The sequence below is a fragment of the Haliotis rufescens genome, unplaced genomic scaffold, assembly GCF_023055435.1.
Source record: "Haliotis rufescens isolate VD_foot unplaced genomic scaffold, xgHalRufe1.0.p SCAF_26, whole genome shotgun sequence".
In the NCBI taxonomy this organism is placed as follows: Eukaryota; Metazoa; Mollusca; class Gastropoda; order Lepetellida; family Haliotidae; genus Haliotis; species Haliotis rufescens.
Genome location: NW_025963957.1, coordinates 3,119,630 through 3,142,500, shown reverse-complemented (window position 1 = coordinate 3,142,500; position 22,871 = coordinate 3,119,630).

The window sequence follows — 22,871 nt, the reverse complement described above, 5'->3', positions numbered from 1 at the left end:
AAAAGCTTACAGGTTTTAGATCTTAACAACCTTTGCTTCCTGGTCACATTAAGCTGGACTAGACTTTGGTAATCAAATCCATCTCTCAGGTTTCTGTGATCTCGACCACACTGCACTTGTCTGTATAATGTATTGTTGAAACAATGCAAAACTTGTCTGTATAATGTATGGTTGAAACAATGCAGAACTTGTCTACGTTATGTATTGTTGAAACAATGCAGAACTTGTCTGTATAATGTATGGTTGAAACAATGCAGAACTTGTCTGCATAATGTATTGTTGAAACAATGCAGAACTTGTCTGCGTAATGTATTGTTGAAACAATGAAGAACTTGTCTGTATAATGTATTGTTGAAACAATGCAGAACTTGTCTGCATAATGTATTGTTGAAACAATGCAGAACTTGTCTGCATAATGTATTGTTGAAACAATGCAGAACTTGTCTGTATAATGTATTGTTGAAACAATGCAGAACTTGTCTGCATAATGTATTGTTGAAACAATGTTGAAAAATTAAATAAAGAGCTTTTCATTGTTGATTTTTCATAGTTTTTAGTTGTTTAACACTGCACTCAGTATTCCAGAGAGAGAGAGAGAGAGAGAGAGAGACACACACACACACACACACACACACACACACACACACACACACACACACACACTCACACACTCACTCACTCACTCACTCACTCTCTCACACACACACACACACACACACACACACACACACACACACACACACACACACAGTCTATCCTGAATCTGTTAGAAGTCCATCAATAGTGTCCCAAAGGCAGTTATAATCTCACAGTCACAATCCCTATTGGAAGGAAGGAATTTGGCTAATTGATAAGAGTCCCGCCTGTGTGACCTCCCTGTATGAGACATCAAACAACTCTGGCAGCATTGCAAGCAACAGGGATCTGTGGACAAACGCTACTGTAGGCACAAATAGCAGCATCTACCAGTCAAACAGTCTCAGTAGGAAGCCATTCACGCAGACAAACTTCCATAAGCTGTTTACTTATTCATAGGGCTGTGCGTGAAGACCAGAAATGCCCCCCGCGGTTTTACAGATATGTCACGGCACTTTCACAGACAGAAGAAGATACGGCCTCAAGGCACACCACAGGATTCTGGTGGTACTGCTTCTTGAAGGCAGTGTCGACACACAACGTCAACACCACTACGTCAACACAGCACCCTTGACATATGTACGCTCACTGTAGCACTTGCAGTCATTTATGCAGCTAATGTCAACACTCAAAGAAACCCTGTCTGATTCCAGGAAAATGGTGGCCAGATGAGCTGAAATATGGTCCGTGATGTAACGGTAGCACTGTGAGGCATTTACACATCTTGCACAAGAGGACAAAAGGACAAATCAATGAGGGTTTCCTCCGCATGTGAGGATACTTATCATTAAAAAGAGCTTGAAACACAATCTCCCTGCTAACCTACTCCGATAGGGTCAATCTGAACACTATCAAGAGGGCAGCTTACCTACTCCTATAGGGTCAATCTGAACACTATCAAGAGGGCAGCTAACCTACTCCTAAAGGGTCAATCTGAACACTATCAAGAGGGCAGCTACCCTACTCCCAAAGGGTCAATCTGAACACTATCAAGAGGGCAGCTTACCTACTCCTATAGGGTCAATCTGAACACTATCAAGAGGGCAGCTTACCTACTCCGATAGGGTCAATGTGAACACTATCAAGAGGGCAGCTTACCTACTCCTATAGGGTCAATCTGAACACTATCAAGAGGCCAGCTTACCTACTCCTAAAGGGTCAATCTGAACACTGTCAAGAGGGCAGCTACCTACTCCTATAGGGTAAATCTGAACACTATCAAGAGGGCAGCTTACCTACTACTATAGGGTCAATCTGAACACAATCAAGAGGGCAGCTTACCTACTCCTAAAGGGTCAATCTGAACACTGTCAAGAGGGCAGCTTACCTACTCCTATAGGGTCAATCTGAACACAATCAAGAGGGCAGCTAACCTACTCCTATAGGGTCAATCTGAACACTATCAAGAGGGCAGCTTACCTACTCCTATAGGGTCAATCTGAACACAATCAAGAGGGCAGCTTACCTACTCCTATAGGGTCAATCTGAACACTATCAAGAGGGCAGCTTACCTACTCCTATAGGGTCAATCTGAACACAATCAAGAGGGCAGCTTACCTACTCCGATAGGGTCAATCTGAACACTATCAAGAGGGCAGCTTACCTACTCCGACAGGGTCAATCTGAACACTATCAAGAGGGCAGCTTACCTACTCTGACAGGGTCAATCTGAACACTATCAAGAAGGCAGCTAACCTACTCCTATAGGGTCAATCAGAACACTATCAAGAGGGCAGCTTACCTACTCCTATAGGGTTAATTTCAACACAATCAAGAGGGCAGCTTACCTACTCCTGTAGGGTCCATCAGAACACTATCAAGAGGGCAGCTTACCTACTCCTATAGGGTTAATCTGAACACTATCAAGAGGGCAGCTTACCTACCCTAAAAGGGTCAATGTGAACACTATCAAGAGGGCAGCTTACCTACTCCTATAGGGTCAATCTGAACACAATCAAAAGGGCAGCTAACCTACTCTGGTAGGGACAATCTGAACACTATCAAGAAGGCAGCTTACCTACTCCTATAGGGTTAATCTGAACACAATCAAGAGGGCAGCTTACCTACCCTTAAAGGGTCAATGTGAACACTATCAAGAGGGCAGCTTACCTACTCCTATAGGGTCAATCTGAACACAATCAAAAGGGCAGCTAACCTACTCTGGTAGGGACAATCTGATCACTATCAAGAGGGCAGCTTACCTACTCCTATAGGGTCAATCTGAACACAATCAAGAGGGCACCACCCCTACTCCTATAGGGTCAATCTGAACACAATCAAGAGGGCAGCTTACCTACTCCGATAGGGTCAATCTGAACACAATCAAGAGGGCAGCTTACCTACTCCTATAGGGTCAATCTGAACACAATCAAGAGGGCAGCTTACCTACTCCTATAGGGTCAATCTGAACACTATCAAGAGGGCAGCTTACCTACTCCTATAGGGTCAATCTGAACACAATCAAGAGGGCAGCTAACCTACTCTTAAAGGGTCAATGTGAACACTATCAAGAGGGCAGCTAACCTACTCCTAAAGGGTCAATCTGAACACTATCAAGAGGGCATTCCTCACCACTGAAAGAAAATATCCGTTTTGCTCTTCCAGGGTAGAATTCAACACCATGTGTTATCATGTCACTCAGATATCTGTCACTCACTTAGACAGGGGGTGAGTGAGTGAGTGAGTGCGTGCGTGCGGGTGGGCGTGCGTGCGTGCGTGCGTGCGTGCGTGCGTGAGGTTTTAAACACAATGAGTATGGTTTTTACGCCGCTTTTAGCAATATTCCAGCAATATCACGGCGGGGGACACCAGAAATGGGCTTCACACATTGTACCAATGTCGGGAATCGAACCCGGGTCTTCGGCGTGACGAGCGAAAGCTTTAACCACTAGGCTACCTGACCGCCCCTCAACCTGATGTGAGAGGATAGCCTTGAGTGATCGATGTTATTAAAATACAAAATTCTTCAAATTTTTACTGACCTCATTGTGTGACAAGGAGAACATCATCATCATCATCATCATCATTGTTATACATAGTATTGCAAATTATGGTTGTCTTGATACATCCACTGACGGAAACTTCAAAACTCCCTCATTTTCGTAATAAAATCCCATTTTCTCCTGATCACATTTCCCTTCGTTTTCACTGACTCATGGTTAATTCAACTTCTTGGCAACCTTTCAACACCTTTGTGAGCCTATTCGAACAATGATCCCTGCGTGTGGGGGGTACACCATCTGAAGCACCAACAATGTACTGCCACAGCTAGGTGCCATCATTCTTCACAATAATTGGAAACAAAAGGAGTTTGGATGATTAAAACCTTGTGGTGAACCTGATGGAATGGACAGAGCCGCTCAGCAAACATAATTCACCAAACTAAACAGGATAACTTGCATACCAGTTCAACCTACATCTTTCCTGGCCCAGACATACTGCTACAAGCTATGTTGAATAATTCTCATTTTACAATACTGTTTCTATACTGTGATGGTAAAGGCTGTGTTGTATAATGCTCATATATCTCAATAGCATTTTTATACAGTGATGGTAAACACTGTGTTGTATAATGCTCATATAACACAACAGCGTTTTTATACAGTGATGGTAAACACTGTGTTGTATAATTCTCATATAACACAATAGCATTTTTATACAGTGATGGTAAACACTGTGTTGTATAATTCTCATATAACACAATAGCATTTTTATACAGTGATGGTAAACACTGTGTTGTATAATGCTCATATAACACAACAGCGCTTTTATACAGTGATGGTAAACACTGTGTTGTATAATTCTCATATAACACAATAGCGTTTTTATACAGTGATGTAAACACTGTGTTGTATAATGCTTATATATCACAATAGAATTGTTATACAGTGATGGTAAACACTGTGTTGTATGATGCTCATATATCACAATAGCATTTTTATACAGTGATGGTAAACACGATGTTGTATAATTCTCATATATCACAATGGCGTTTTTATACAGTGATGGTAAACACTGTGTTGTATAATGCTCATATATCACAATAGCTTTTTTTTACAGTGATGGTAAACACTGTGTTGTATAATGCTCATATATCACAATAGCTTTTTTATACAGTGATGGTAAACACTGTGTTGTATAATTCTCATATATCACAATAGTGTTTGTATACTGTGATTATAAAGGATGTGTTGGATAATTCTCACATATATCACAATACTGTTTCTAAACTGTGATGGTAAACACTGTGTTGTATAATGCTCTTATATCACAAGAGCGTTTTTATACAGTGATGGTAAACACTGTGTTGTATAATTCTCATATATCACAATAGCGTTTTTATCCAGTGATTGTAAACATTGTGTTGTATAATGCTCATATAACACAATAGCGTTTTTATACAGTGATGGTAAACAATGTGTTGTATAATTCTCATATATCACAATAGCGTTTTTATCCAGTGATTGTAAACACTGTGTTGTATAATTCTCATATATCACAATAGTGTTTGTATACTGTGATGATAAAGGATGTGTTTCATAATTCTCACATATATCACAATACTGTTTCTATACAGTAATGGTAAACACTGTGTTGTATAATGCTCATATATCACAATAGCGCTTCTATACTGTGATGGTAAAGGCTGTGTTGTATAATTCTCATATATCACAATAGTGTTTCTATACAGTGATGGTTACACTGTGTTGCATAATTTTCACATATATCACATTACAGTTTCTATACTGTCATGGGAAAGGATGTGTTTCATAATTCCACATAATTACCACAGTAAACCTAGCAGAACAATGACATTGACCTTTTCTAGTTGACAGCTGTCATCGCTAGGAATGATGAGACGTGATGATTATCAAACGATATCCACCTACCTGAAAGAAATAAAACAGACTTTAAGAACATTGTTCTGCTGATATACAGTTTTAATCAAGCATGATTATATAAGCTTAAAATATCAGTGCCACTGTAGCTCACCTGTATACATGTCATCACCAGTTTACAAGTTTCTTTTAGCATTGTTGTTCAAATATTTTTTTTTAAAAACTCTGAGGACAACAGAATTGACAAATATTCAAACATTAACAAAATTTCCAAAGTTTAAAAACATGAAAATACTATTGTGTAACATTGTTGCAATTCACAAAAGCCATAAATTTACTTTACACAATTTTCAACTCTAAGCCTCATAATATACCTTCTTAGACAGGGGAACAAGAAAACAGATTTATCACTATCACCAGCAATGGGGCACATAAGAATTCTTTTCATTCATATTGAAGTGACTGACATGAAAAGATAATTGTTAACTAAAAAATCTGATTTTTCATTCCCCATTGCTGGTACAATGAACTGAATAAAAAAAACATGTGGATCAAGGGCCATAACTGTGTATGCACAATATCTAAAAACATGTAACAAGGGATGTAACTCTGGAAAAAAATAATTCATGGCATCAATTTTCAAACACAGTCTTGACAGGTGTCTCTTAGATAAGCATGCAAACTTTCATTCATGTAACTTTAGTAGTTGCTGAGTATATGCTAAGTTGAAAAGCACGAAGCAAGAGCCATAACTCTGTAAAAAATGAATTTATGACATCATTTCAAACTCATTTAAGATCATGACCAGTACCATCAGTGTGTAAAATGTAATTTCTCCATCTTAAATATTTTCCGAGAAATTGTCCCCATTGAGAAGCGGATGGACAGATGGACAGATGGACATACGAACAGACTCTGTTCCTATATCCCTACCCCACTTCATGGTGGAGGTAGTTGCTAATGCCATACTGTTATTCTCATTGTTTCACTCAAACAGACACTGTGAATGACCTGATCAAAACATGATGCCATCACAGGGAGAAATGAACATGCTAACTTGAGTTCCATGAGTCAGGCAATTTCAGAGGATAGCATGATTACATCGCCAAATGTGCACATTGAGAGGATTTAAGAGCATTAACTTACATATTGAGCATAAATGGCTGAGCAGTAGCCAGAAATAGGTTTGTCAAAATATGCTTTTGACAGGGAGAATTTTATGTTTCCATGATCCACAAACACATTCTCATGGCACCAAGTGTTGTATATTTCAATATATGTGACATATATGATTATCACTATCAAAAGTTGAGAAGTACACCTACCATGGCAGCCACATCAAGTGTTGTATATTTCAATATATGTGACATATATGATTATCTCTATCAAAAGTTGAGAAGTATGCCTACCATGGCAGCCACACCAAGTGTTGTATATTTCAATATATGTGACATATATGATTATCTCTATCAAAAGTTGAGAAGTACACCTACCATGGCAGCCACATCAAGTGTTGTATATTTCGATATATGTGACATATATGATTATCTCTATCAAAAGTTGAGAAGTATGCCTACCATGGCAGCCACACCAAGTGTTGTATATTTCAATATATGTGACATATATGATTATCTCTATCAAAAGTTGAGAAGTACACCTGCCATGGCAGTCACACCAAGTGTTGTTTATTTCAATATATGTGACATATATGATTATCTCTATCAAAAGTTGAGAAGTACACCTGCCATGGCAGCCACACCAAGAATCGGAGTTGAACCTAATTGAGCATATGAAGGTTTCATCATTGGTGGAAACAAGCAAGTGAAGTCTCAGCTTCATCAGCCAATCAGTTTCTACAGAGAAGATGTCTACAGTGCAAGGAGATGCATTTTGGGGGAACATAGAGGCATGGTCTACAGTACAAGGTCAAAAGATAAAATATCATAATAGACACAGAACATATGCATTGGGCCCCACTGCTAACCACACATCTACCAAATTGTATTACTTTTTGAAAAAATCTGAGGAATGGCCATCAATAACTTTTTCAAAATGGCTGCCAGGGCAAGTTGCCTTGAACAATTTGAAACTAAAAAACGTGACCATCTCACCAACCAACCCCCCCCCCATAGATGACTACCTGGTGGGAATATTGAAATTCCAGTTTTGTTGCCTTGAACAAACATGAACCTATGTATAGTAAGAGACATCCATATTCCATATAAACTTTCTTTTGAATCAATGAGTGAGTGAGTGAGTCGGGAATCGAACCCGGGTCTTCGGCTTGACGAGCGAAGGCTTTAACCACTAGGCTACCCGACCGCCCCTTGAATCAATGAAGCCATGATGGACAACGCTGACAACAGACGTTTCTGATGACAGAGCTCATGACCTTACAGGCTAGGTGGCTTAAAATTGAATATTTCAAAGATGGAAGATGTTGAAAATAACAACAAAACTTCAGCCAATTATTGCTTATTATTTATGAATAGAGAACAAATGACATCTATATGTCCAGGTGAGCTAACAAAATCATAACTTCCTCCTAAGGTTACAAGGCAGAACGTCATACGTCCAGGACCCGTGAAGATCCACATTAGAATTTGTCTTTAGCATCCCATGCTTGTCGTAAGAGGAACCAACGCGATGGGATGGTCGGGCTTGCTGACTTGGTTGATGCATGTCATGATATCCCAATGGCCTAGATCGATGCTCATGATATCAATCACTAAATTGTCTGGTGCAGACTCAATTATTTACAGACCGCCGTCATATAGCTGGGATATTGTTGAATGCAGCTTTAAACAACAACAACAAACAAATCAGACCTCCTGGGTTGAACCAACTGATGCTCAATTACAGACCTTGAGTTGTTCAACTCCAATTACCCAATAATTACTCAATAGTGATTATCTTCCATCTCCCATTTGAATCCAAATGAAGTCACTTTCAAATACACTTCTGTCAATCAATTAACTTGTCAGAGTTGACTTATATGAAAAGTTAACCAAATCAAACTCAAACAAGCAAACAAATTGGATCAAAGAACTTCACAGCTAATCCTGACGAAGAATGAAATTATGCCAATATTACCTTGGTTATTCCAGAAATACAAAGATTTAATAGTGTGTCTCATATTTCTTCTCGTCAACGTGACACATTGCAAGAGATATTGACCAGCTCTCGGATGATCAAAGGCAGAGACATCTCTACCAGAGAAGCAACACACAATAACATGACATTAATGGCATTCCCGCTGTTCCTGATTCTCCCAAAGCAACCGCAAGATAAGAATATTCCCCTTAATACATATTCCGGTCGGCAAGAAAGAGAATCTTCCCTGTCACAAGTCAAAGCGGAGTCTCTGATGGCATGCAGGTAGATGCTGAGCTCAAATATTTCTTGAGAAATCTGAAGGTTCTTTTACTTATCAACAAAGAAATTACCTCTACAGCATAATGTTATAGCATGAATATAGATCATTATGTTTGTGTGTCGTAACGATCTTACAAAAAGAGTGTTTGTATTTTAAGAGTGAGAAGGTAAAAAGGAAATTAATTCTGACACAAGTTTTGTAAACTCAGAAGGCTCTGTAGATGTAATGCCCACTTAATTATCAACTTGTCAATCCTTTGAACAGTATTTCCGCCATACCGTGGCATGTCAGAAGAAGGCCAAAGTGATGACGGTCTTAGACTTCCGTCACTTTGGTGAAACCAACGACCACTGGTATGGTGATGACCAACAGTCATAAACAGGGCATATCAGAGATTGAAAACTACAATCATTGGATTCTGCCTTTGGAATACAACTGCTGCGCCTCAGATGACTGAGACTCCAAGGTACATCTTCCTGAGGCAAGGGAGTTAACTGACTCTAAAAAGTCCAGTTACCACCCTTGCTGAACTCAAGGCTCAATTCAGTGGTTGTGCTGACAGTGGCTATTACGAGTTATGTCCCTTCTATGTCCCTCCTATTGACCAATCAGATTCCACTTCTCACATCACTTTCATTTGCTTCAAACAAAATGGCAGCGCCAAATCAAGACAATCTGATCGATAATCAAAATCTTTATTGTGATAAAACTGGTCTTACTTCGCGAAGTGCATCAAATCATCGGAGCACCTTGATTTAAAACATGAAAAGATTTGGAAAATATTTGTTGATGCACAATTGGAGGTACACATGCTTTGCACACCCTGCAACCAATCGAAATCTGCACAGCAGTTTAGGAACCCGGATGTCAATTTCATTTTGCTATTTTGATTGGACTATGCATAGACTCGTTAGTCCAGCCCAAATATAATTTCATAATTCCAGCCTAGTTCGCTAAGGGTGGAAACTGGACTTTTATAGTCAGTTAACTACCTTGTCTCGGGTAAGGAAGTACATGGGACTTTTCTGATCCTGGAATCCTAATAATAGGGGAACTAAGAAATGTTGCTTGGGTCTATTCTGTCCCGGAATCCTAATAATAGGGGAACTAAGAAGTGTTGCTAGGGTCTATTCTGTCCTGGAATCCTATTAATAGGGGAACTAAGAAATGTTGCTAGGGTCTATTCTGTCCTGGAATCCTAATGATCTAACTAAGAAGTATTGTTTGGGACTATACTGTGCTTGAATCTTAACAGTCTAAATAAGAAGTGTTGCTAGGGTCTATTCTGTCCTGGAATCCTAATGATCTAACTCAAGAAGTGTTGTTTGGGTCTATTCTGCCCTGGAATCCTAATGGTCTTACTAAGAAGTGTTGTTTGGGACTATACTGTGCTTGAATCCAAACAGTCTAAATAAGAAGTGTTGTTTGGGTCTATTCTGCCCTGGAATCCTAATGGTCTTACTAAGAAGTGTTGTTTGGGACTATACTGTGCTTGAATCCAAACAGTCTAAATAAGAAGTGTTGTTTGGGTCTATTCTGCCCTGGAATCCTAATGGTCTTACTAAGAAGTGTTGTTTCGGTCTATTCTACCCTGGAATCCTAATGGTCTTACTAAGAAGTGTTGTTTGGGACTATACTGTGCTTGAATCCAAACAGTCTAAATAAGAAGTGTTGTTTGGGTCTTTTCTGCCCTGGAATCCTAATGGTCTTACTAAGAAGTGTTGTTTGGGACTATACTGTGCTTGAATCCAAACAGTCTAAATAAGAAGTGTTGTTTGGGTCTATTCTGCCCTGGAATCCTAATGGTCTTACTAAGAAGTGTTGTTTGGGACTATACTGTGCTTGAATCCAAACAGTCTAAATAAGAAGTGTTGTTTGGGTCTATTCTGCCCTGGAATCCTAATGGTCTTACTAAGAAGTGTTGTTTGGGACTATACTGTGCTTGAATCCAAACAGTCTAAATAAGAAGTGTTGTTTGGGTCTATTCTGCCCTGGAATCCTAATGGTCTTACTAAGAAGTGTTGTTTGGGACTATACTGTGCTTGAATCCAAACAGTCTAAATAAGAAGTGTTGTTTGGGTCTATTCTGCCCTGGAGTCCTAATGGTCTTACTAAGAAGTGTTGTTTCGGTCTATTCTACCCTGGAATCCTAATGGTCTTACTAAGAAGTGTTGTTTGGGACTATACTGTGCTTGAATCCAAACAGTCTAAATAAGAAGTGTTGTTTGGGTCTATTCTGCCCTGGAATCCTAATGGTCTTACTAAGAAGTGTTGTTTGGGACTATACTGTGCTTGAATCCAAACAGTCTAAATAAGAAGTGTTGTTTGGGTCTATTCTGCCCTGGAATCCTAATGGTCTTACTAAGAAGTGTTGTTTCAGTCTATTCTACCCTGGAATCCTAATGGTCTTACTAAGAAGTGTTGTTTGGGACTATACTGTGCTTGAATCCAAACAGTCTAAATAAGAAGCGTTGTTTGGGTCTATTCTGCCCTGGAGTCCTAATGGTCTTACTAAGAAGTGTTGTTTCGGTCTATTCTACCCTGGAATCCTAATGGTCTTACTAAGAAGTGTTGTTTGGGACTATACTGTGCTTGAATCCAAACAGTCTAAATAAGAAGTGTTGTTTGGGTCTATTCTGCCCTGGAAAGATTGCTAGGTGTTGTACCACTGATGTAGCTTGACTTAGTTCAGGAACTCATCAAATCACAAACTGACCAGCTGACCTCAGCACAGATCACCCTGCTTCGAACTCCAAGCTTATACCACTAATGAACCGTGAAAGTCCTCCCACCCATGTGTGGACTGGGTCAATCTGGTACAGCAGATAGGCCCAGGATTACACGGTAACTTTCAACGGAGTCAATTGGTTGCAAACAAGATGGGATGCAGGATTCATGCAGAGTTACACAAAGTTCCTGCTTATAGTGAGCGGGTATGGTCTCTACATGCAGCAATTCATTGCATTAGTGAGTGAGTTTGATTTTAGCCACTGCGCAATATTCCAACAAGTTACAGAGTGAGTGGTCTCAGAATCACAACGGTACAATCGTTTTTTGGCAGAGATTTCCTATGAATATGGAAAGGATTTTGTCACATTTACTTTACATTAAGCAATAGATCAGCAATATCATGGAAAGTGACAGAGTGAGTGTTTGCTTGTTCGTTTGTTAAAATCGCCACACTCAACAATGTCCCACTTATATGGTGGCAGTCTGGACCTGAACCTGACAATCTGGTGATTGACATCATGAGCATTGGTCGACACATTTTGGATATGATGACATGCATCAACTAAGTCAGTGAGCCTTACCACCCGATCCTGTTAGCCACATCTTACGACAAGCATGGGTTGCTGAAGACCTATTCTACCCCGGATCTTCACGGGGAGACAAGCATGTGTTGCTGAAGACCTTTTCTACCCTGGATCTTCACGGGGAGGCAAGCATGGGTTGCTGAAGACCTATTCTACCCGGGATCTTCACGGGGGAGGCAAGCATGTGTTGCTGAAGACCTATTCTACCCCAGATCTTCACGGGGAGGCAAGCATGGGTTGCTGAAGACCTATTCTACCCGGGATCTTCACGTGGGAGGCAAGCATGTGTTGCTGAAGACCTATTCTACCCGGGATCTTCACGTGGGAGGCAAGCATTGGTTGCTGAAGACCTATTCTACCCCAGATCTTCACGGGGAGGCAAGCTTGGGTTGCTGAAGACCTATTCTACCTCTGATCTTCACGGGGAGGCAAGCATGGGTTGCTGAAGACCTATTCTACCCGGGATCTTCACGTGGGAGGCAAGCATTGGTTGCTGAAGACCTATTCTACCCCTGATCTTCACGGGGAGGCAAGCATGGGTTGCTGAAGACCTATTCTACCCCTGATCTTCACGGGGAGGCAAGCATTGGTTGCTGAAGACCTATTCTACCCTGGATCTTCGCGGGGGAGGCAAGCATGTGTTGCTGAAGACCTATTCTACCCCAGATCTTCACGGGGAGGCAAGCATGGGTTGCTGAAGACCTATTCTACCCCGGATCTTCACAGGGAGGCAAGCATGGGTTGCTGAAGACCTATTCTACCCCTGATCTTCACCGGGGAGGCAAGCATGTGTTGCTGAAGACCTATTCTACCCGGGATCTTCACGTGGGAGGCAAGCATTGGTTGCTGAAGACCTATTCTACCTCTGATCTTCACGGGGAGGCAAGCATGGGTTGCTGAAGACCTATTCTACCCGGGATCTTCACGTGGGAGGCAAGCATTGGTTGCTGAAGACCTATTCTACCCCAGATCTTCACGGGGAGGCAAGCATGGGTTGCTGAAGACCTATTCTACCCCTGATCTTCACGGGGAGGCAAGCATGGGTTGCTGAAGACCTATTCTACCCCGGATCTTCACGGGGAAGCAAGCATGGGTTGCTGAAGACCTTTTCTACCCCGGATCTTCACGGGTCTGAGGAAGTGAGTTTGGTTTTACATATAAAGCCATATTGCAGCAATATCAGCTTCACACATTTTACCCATGCTGGAAATGGAACCTGCGCTTGGCATAACAAGTGAACGTTTTAACCACACCTCTACACCAGTGCCCTCCTCATGTACACCTATAGCATCAATAGTTTTTGTGTCCAATTAAGCAGGAACTCTCATGAAAGAGCCATCCAAATAACATTTTAATGAAATTTCACAAAAAATATAATCATATTTTTTGGCAAGAAAATAAATCAAGTTCTTCCAAACAATGATCGAAATCCATGACAATATTCCAATTAATTCTCCAGAAATGTTGTTCAAGTACAAAAACAATTCATATTGACTTAAAGAGAGAAGACGACCAATTGTTCCTGAATTGAAAATCTTTCGAAGTTGCAGCTTGTACCTGCAACACAGCCATCCATCAACCGCGTTGATGCTGTCAGAAACAGCTTTCTCCAAACATTGTGTGAGGCGCAAACTTAACTCAGTGAAGCCTCCATTCATTGGCAGGAGTGTCAGGATTCAAACAGCTTGTTTTGAAACATCCAGCCAGCTGTCTCTAACACTTTCAAATTTTACTTGACTATTTGACTTTGATTTCGTTTCACTTTCATTTTAGTAGTAGTAGTAGTAGTAGTAGTAGTAGTAGTAGTAGTAGTAGTGTAGTTGTAATTTCAAAAAATTACTTAACTATTTGATATAGATTTTGTTTTTAGTAGTAGTAGTAGTAGAAGTAGTAGAAGTAGTAGTAGTAGTAGAAGTAGTAGTAGTAGTAGTAGTAGTAGTAGTAGTAGTTGTAATTTCAAAAAATTACTTAACTATTTGATATAGATTTTGTTTTTAGTAGTAGTACAAGTAGTATTAGTAGAAGTAGTAGTAGTAGTAGTAGTAGAAGTAGTAGTAGTAGTAGTAGTAGAAGTAGTAGTAGTAGTAGTAGTAGTAGTAGTAGAAGTAGTAGTAGTAGTAGTAGTAGTAGTAGTAGTAGTAGTAGTAGAAGTAGTAGTAGTAGTAGTAGTAGTAGTAGTAGTAGTAGTAGTAGTAGTCTGCTGAGTCCATCGACTAGTAGTGGTGAGGTCAAATGAAGTTTAATGTCATGTCAAGATTATTGCACTTATATAGTGATGTGCATGCATGTGTGTGTGTGGCTGCTTGGACTAGCCAGGGCTTATGCTGCCAGTTTGGTAGTTCAGGCAGTTTAACATTGAATCCCTACTCAGTCAGCCAATCCTTTTATCCTCTTAATGTCAAGCGCCAGGCAGGGTCACATGTACCATCTTTTAACGTCTCTTGGTATGACGCGACCAGGGGACCAAACAACCACTGTTCTGCTCTACCCACTACAACACAGAGGTGGTCACAGTTTTCTCAAAAGTGAGGAGGGCAGATGGACTTTTGTTTTATTTATTATAAAAACAATATGACACTTCATATTTTTTTCCCACCAATAATACCAACAAAGCAGATTCAGCGCATATTGAACTCGTCTCGTCAATTCAATGTCATTTGTAAGCTGAATTGTTTGTTTGTTTGTTGTTTAACGGCGCACACAGCAATATTCCGGCTATATGATGCTAGCCTGTAAATAATCGACCAGTGATTGAGTGACATGAGCATCGATCCAGGCAATTGGGATGCGATACCATGCTTCAACCAAATCAGCAAGCCTGACCAACCGATCCCGTTAGTCACCTCTTACAATAAGTATATATGGTCGCCTTTTAGGGCAAGCATGGACTGCTGAAGACCTATCTTCACGGGTCTGTAAGCCTGGAAAACTGTAGATTCATACCATGTTGGAAATGTGACAAATATTTCTTTTATTGGCCAAAAAATGACTGACGAGGTATAAAGTAGGATGATGATGCCTGAGAAACAGTTCATTTTGTCAGCAAAATAAATACTACAACTAAAAACTGTATGGAAACACTCAGCCAGTAATCTCTATGTAGGGAACCAAAGTCTCTTCTCTTTCTCACTACCAATATGTTGAAAGTCCACTTTTGGATTTGTATGTGGATGTGGATGTGAATGTGAATGTGGATGTGGACGTGGACGTGGACGTGGACGTGGACGTGGATGTGGATGTTGTCGTGGATGTGGATATGGATATGGATGTGGACGTGGGTGTGGACACGGGTGTGGATGTGAATGTGAATGTGGATGTGGACGTGGACGTGGACGTGGACGTGGACGTGGATGTTGTCGTGGATGTGGATATGGATGTGGACGTGGACGTGGGTGTGGACACGGGTGTGGATGTGGATGTGGATGTGGGTGTGGATGTGGACGTGGGTGTGGACACGGGTGTGGATGTGGGTGTGGATGTGGGTGTGGGTGTGGATGTGGGTGTGAATGTGGACGTGGACGTGGATGTGGATGTGGATGTGGACGTGGACGTGGGTGTGGACACGGGTGTGGATGTGGACGTGGACGTGGATGTTGTCGTGGATGTGGATATGGATATGGATGTGGACGTGGACGTGGACGTGGGTGTGGACACGGGTGTGGATGTGGATGTGGATGTGGACGTGGATGTGGACGTGGATGTGGATGTGGACACGGGTGTGGATGTGGACGTGGACGTGGATGTGGATGTGGATGTGGATGTGGACACGGGTGTGGATGTGGATGTGGATGTGGGTGTGGATGTGGGTGTGGATGTGGACGTGGATGTGGATGTGGATGTGGATGTGGATGTGGGTGTGGGTGTGGATGTGGATGTGGATGTGGACGTGGATGTGGATGTGGATGTGGACACGGGTGTGGATGTGGGTGTGGATGTAGATGTGGATGTGGATGTGGATGTGGATGTGGATGTGGATGTGGATGTGGACACGGGTGTGGATGTGGGTGTGGATGTAGATGTGGATGTGGATGTGGATGTGGATGTGGATGTGGATGTGGATGTGGATGTGGACACGGGTGTGGATGTGGACGTGGACGTGGATGTGGATGTGGATGTGGACACGGGTGTGGATGTGGATGTGGATGTGGATGTGGACGTGGATGTGGATGTGGACACGGGTGTGGATGTGGGTGTGGATGTGGATGTGGACGTGGACGTGGATGTGGACGTGGACGTGGACGTGGATGTGGATGTGGATGTGGATGTGGATGTGGACGTGGACGTGGATGTGGATGTGGACACGGGTGTGGATGTGGGTGTGGATGTGGATGTGGGTGTGGATGTGGATGTGGGTGTGGATGTGGACGTGGACACGGGTGTGGATGTGGTTGTGGACGTGGACACGGGTGTGGATGTGGATGTGGATGTGGATGTGGATGTGGATGTGGACGTGGACACGGGTGTGGATGTGGATGTGGATGTGGATGTGGGTGTGGATGTGGATGTGGGTGTGGATGTGGACGTGGACGTGGATGTGGATGTGGATGTGGACACGGGTGTGGATGTGGATGTGGATGTGGATGTGGATGTGGATGTGGATGTGGATGTGGACGTGGATGTGGACGTGGATGTGGATGTGGACACGGGTGTGGATGTGGACGTGGACGTGGATGTGGATGTGGATGTGGATGTGGACACGGGTGTGGATGTGGACGTGGACGTGGACGTGGATGTGGATGTGGACACGGGTGTGGATGTGGACGTGGACGTGGATGTGGGTGTGGACGTGGACGTGGACGTGGACGTGGGTGTGGATGTGGATGTGGATGTGGATGTGGGTGTGGACGTGGACGTGGGCGTTGTCATGGATGTGAATGGCGATATGGGTGTGGTGTGGGAGTGGACATGGGCGTTGGAATTATGGATGAAAACACAATCCTCAACAACCATCATCAAGCTGTCAGCTGTACTTAACCAGACCATTTAGCTGACTTTTTTCTTCATCGACACATTTTCAAGCAACTCTTGATAAATATTTAAAAACTTGAATAGAACAGTTTATGATACACTCGTGAAATAAAAAAATAATCACTAAAATATAAATCAAACATGTTGAACAAAGAGAAAAGAATAATATTCATTTCAGTGATTGATTTCAAAGATTCTTCTGATTTGCTGTGTAAGGATGAGCTCATCACTGGTCATGGTGAAATAACAAGCTGCTATCAGTGACACACAGCAAATACTTTTAATCCAAACAAGTTTCATTTTCTCATGTTGAATTTGGACATGCCACATGTTCCTGTTTGTTCTGTGGCTGTCTGAATCTAGATCTCAGCTTGAAGGATGTCATGCAGTTGACATCTGAAACCATTCCAGGGTGTGTTTTTACAGACTTCCATATCATAAATCAGATAAATACAGAAATCGTGATAAGTCAAAACCACAGACAAACCCTCACAGACAAGCTGCTCTCTTCCTTTTGAGATCACAGAAATAACAAGCCATGTCCTGTTAATACTAGACTCTGAGCCAGGCAACCAGTGTTGTCTACACATACATCGTCCAGCATCACTCAGTTACATTCCAGACTGCTTCCCTGGTCTAGTGGTAGAGCGTCTGCCCAGAGTACGGAAGGTCCGGGGTTCAATCCCCGGCAGCATCATACCAAAAGACGTTAAAAAGATGTTACTTTTTGTTACCCTGTCTGGAGCTTGGCATGTAGGGGCTAAAGCAAGGACTGGTTGTTCAGGGTCAGTATACTGTGTCTGAGTGGGGTATTCATGTTAAACTGCAGCATGGTATCTCAGTGGGCTAGCTCTATAAAATCAGCATTAGTCCGGACTAGAACAAGCTGCATGTCACTATATAAGTGCAATAAACTTGATTATTCCTTGCACGTGAAGAGATCACCCGTTTAATAAACATACAGCTGTATTACACATTGTGCAATACAAAAACACGTGCTTATGTACTCTCGGAACACGTTTCACGAACAAATATTGAAAGCTCTCAACATCCCTTGGCTTATTCAACGACATTGCCTGTGGAAATGATAGATCACTGAGAGGAGCTTATGCACACTCGATGACCCCAGCAACCTTGTTGCTAGGCTGACGTCACATGGCATTGTTTCGCTGATGGATCTTGCAACAAAATTCCACAAATTACGTCATCGGGTATTGTGACGCGATTGTAAACTTTGAGGTGCAAGGCCCGCTCCACAAGGCGATTGTATTGTAGCACAACAACAGTTGTTAGTCAAAGTTAAAGTATGTGAGTTGTGATAACCTTAGCTCTCCGATAATTTTGTGGAACGGACGCCTAAATTCTAGAGGTGGACCGTTGTATGGTTTAAAATTCATACGTTTCAACTTTTGACATGTTTGAAGTATTATTCTGTTAAACTCAATTGGATTATGCCGTGTAGGTGTCAGCCTATTCACACTCAACAGAATAATTCTAAAAACTTTATAAATGGCAAGTAATAAAAAACTTTGCAGTGTTGTTACATACAACATCACTCAGTAATACTTGATCTGTATCCCCACCCCACCCTCAAAGTTACATCCTCAGCAACAAGTTACATCCTTATCTCAAAGTTACATCCTCATCAACAAGTTACATCCTTATCTCAAAGTTACATCCTTATCTCAAAGTTACATCCTCATCAACAAGTTACATCCTTATCAACAAGTTACATCCTTATCTCAAAGTTACATACTAATCAGCAAGTTACATCCTTATCAACAAGTTACATCCTTGTCTCCAAGTTACATCCTTATCTCAAAGTTACATCCTTATCTCAAAGTTACATCCTTATCAGCAAGTTACATCCATATATCAAAGTTATATCCTCATCAACAAGTTACATACTTATCAGCATGTTACATACATATCTCCAAGTTACATACTTATCGGCAAATTACATCCTTATCTCCAAGTTACATTCTTACCTCCAAGTTACATCCTTATCAGCAAGTTACTATTTATCGGCAAGTTACATACTTATCAGCATGTTACATACATATCGGCAAGTTACATACTTATCAGCATGTTACATACATATCGGCAAGTTACATACTTATCAGCATGTTACATACATATCTCCAAGTTGCATACTTATCGGCAAATTACATCCCCATCTCCAAGTTACATCCTCATCAACAAGTTACATACTTTTCGGCAAGTTACATCCTTATCAACAAGTTACATCCTTGTCTCCAAGTTACATCCTTATCTCAAAGTTACATCCTTATCTCAAAGTTACATCCTTATCAGCAAGTTACATCCATATATCAAAGTTATATCCTCATCAACAAGTTACATACTTATCAGCATGTTACATACATATCTCCAAGTTACATACTTATCGGCAAATTACATCCTTATCTCCAAGTTACATTCTTACCTCCAAGTTACATCCTTATCAGCAAGTTACATACTTATCGGCAAGTTACATCCTTATCAACAAGTTACATCCTCATCAACAAGTTACTTACTTATCAGCAAGTTACATCCTCATCAACAAGTTACATCCTTATCTCCAAGTTACATCCTTATCTCCAAGTTACATCCCCATCTCAAAGTTACATCCTTATCTCCAAGTTATATCCCCATCTCCAAGTTACATCCTTATCCCCAAGTTACATCCCCATCTCCAAGTTACATCCTTATCTCCAAGTTACATCCTTATCTTAAAGTTACATCCTTATCAGCAAGTTACATCCTTATCCCCAAGTTACATCCCCATCTCCAAGTTACATCCTTATCTCCAAGTTACATCCTTATCTTAAAGTTACATCCATATCTCCAAGTTACATCCCCATCTCCAAGTTACATCCTTATCTCCAAGTTACATCCCCATCTCCAAGTTACATCCCCATCTCCAAGTTACATCCCCATCTCCAAGTTACATCCCCATCTCCAAGTTACATCCCCATCTCCAAGTTACATCCCCATCTCAAAGTTACATCCCCATCTCAAAGTTACATCCTTATCTCCAAGTTACATCCTTATCTCCAAGTTACATCCTTATCCCCAAGTTACATCCCCATCTCCAAGTTACATCCTTATCTCCAAGTTACATCCTTATCTTAAAGTTACATCCATATCTCCAAGTTACATCCCCATCTCCAAGTTACATCCTTATCTCCAAGTTACATCCCCATCTCCAAGTTACATCCCCATCTCCAAGTTACATCCCCATCTCCAAGTTACATCCCCATCTCCAAGTTACATCCCCATCTCCAAGTTACATCCCCATCTCCAAGTTACACCCCCATCTCCAAGTTACATCCCCATCTCCAAGTTACATCCCCATCTCCAAGTTACATCCTTATCACCAAGTTACATCCTTATCTCCAAGTTACATCCCCATCTCCAAGTTACATCCCCATCTCCAAGTTACATCCCCATCTCCAAGTTACATCCCCATCTCCAAGTTACATCCCCATCTCCAAGTTACACCCTTATCTCCAAGTTACATCCTTATCTCCAAGTTACATCCCCATCTCCAAGTTACATCCCCATCTCCAAGTTACATCCTTATCTCCAAGTTACATCCCCATCTCAAAGTTACATCCTTATCTCCAAGTTATATCCCCATCTCCAAGTTACATCCTTATCCCCAAGTTACATCCTTATCTCAAAGTTACATCCCCATCAACAAGTTACATCCCCATCTCCAAGTTACATCCCCATCTCCAAGTTACATCCTTATCACCAAGTTACATCCCCATCAACAAGTTACATCCCCATCTCCAAGTTACATCCCCATCTCCAAGTTACATCCTTATCCCCAAGTTACATCCCCATCTCAAAGTTACATCCCCATCAACAAGTTACATCCTTATCTTAAAGTTACATCCTTATCTCCAAGTTACATCCCCATCTCCAAGTTACATCCCCATCTCCAAGTTACATCCTTATCTTAAAGTTACATCCTTATCTCCAAGTTACAGCCTCATCAACAAGTTACATCCTTATCACCAAGTTACATCCTCATCACCAAGTTACATCCCCATCTCCAAGTTACATCCCCATCTCCAAGTTACATCCCCATCTCCAAGTTACATCCTTATCTCCAAGTTACATCCCCATCTCAAAGTTACATCCCCATCAACAAGTTACATCCCCATCTCCAAGTTACATCCCCATCTCCAAGTTACATCCTTATCCCCAAGTTACATCCCCATCTCAAAGTTACATCCCCATCAACAAGTTACATCCTTATCTCCAAGTTACATCCTTATCTCCAAGTTACATCCCCATCTCCAAGTTACATCCCCATCTCCAAGTTACAGCCTCATCTCCAAGTTACATCCTTATCTTAAAGTTACATCCCCATCTCCAAGTTACATCCCCATCTCCAAGTTACATCCCCATCTCCAAGTTACATCCCCATCTCCAAGTTACATCCCCATCTCCAAGTTACATCCCCATCTCCAAGTTACATCCTTATCTCCAAGTTACATCCTTATCTCCAAGTTACATCCTTATCTCAAAGTTACATCCTTATCTCCAAGTTACATCACCATCTCCAAGTTACATCCCCATCTCCAAGTTACAGCCTCATCTCCAAGTTACATCCTTATCTTAAAGTTACATCCCCATCTCCAAGTTACATCCCCATCTCCAAGTTACATCCCCATCTCCAAGTTACATCCCCATCTCCAAGTTACATCCCCATCTCCAAGTTACATCCCCATCTCCAAGTTACATCCTTATCTCCAAGTTACATCCTTATCTCCAAGTTACATCCTTATCTCAAAGTTACATCCCCATCTCCAAGTTACATCACCATCTCCAAGTTACATCCTTATCAGCAAGTTACATCCTTATCTCAAAGTTACATCCTTATCTCCAAGTTACAGCCTCATCAACAAGTTACATCCTTATCTCCAAGTTACATCCTTATCTCCAAGTTACATCCCCATCTCCAAGTTACATCCCCATCTCCAAGTTACATCCTTATCTCCAAGTTACATCCCCATCTCCAAGTTACATCCTTATCTCCAAGTTACATCCCCATCTCCAAGTTACATCCCCATCTCCAAGTTACATCCCCATCTCCAAGTTACATCCTTATCTCCAAGTTACATCCTTATCTCCAAGTTACATCCCCATCTCCAAGTTACATCCCCATCTCCAAGTTACACCCCCATCTCCAAGTTACATCCTTATCTCAAAGTTACATCCTTATCTCCAAGTTACATCCTTATCTCCAAGTTACATCCCCATCTCCAAGTTACATCCCCATCTCCAAGTTACAGCCTCATCTCCAAGTTACATCCTTATCTTAAAGTTACATCCCCATCTCCAAGTTACATCCCCATCTCCAAGTTACATCCTTATCTTAAAGTTACATCCCCATCTCCAAGTTACATCCCCATCTCCAAGTTACACCCCATCTCCAAGTTACACCCCCATCTCCAAGTTACATCCTTATCTTAAAGTTACATCCCCATCTCCAAGTTACATCCCCATCTCCAAGTTACATCCCCATCTCCAAGTTACATCCCCATCTCCAAGTTACATCCTTATCTCCAAGTTACATCCCCATCGCAAAGTTACATCCCCATCAACAAGTTACATCCCCATCTCCAAGTTACACCCCCATCTCCAAGTTACATCCTTATCTTAAAGTTACATCCCCATCTCCAAGTTACATCCCCATCTCCAAGTTACATCCTTATCTTAAAGTTA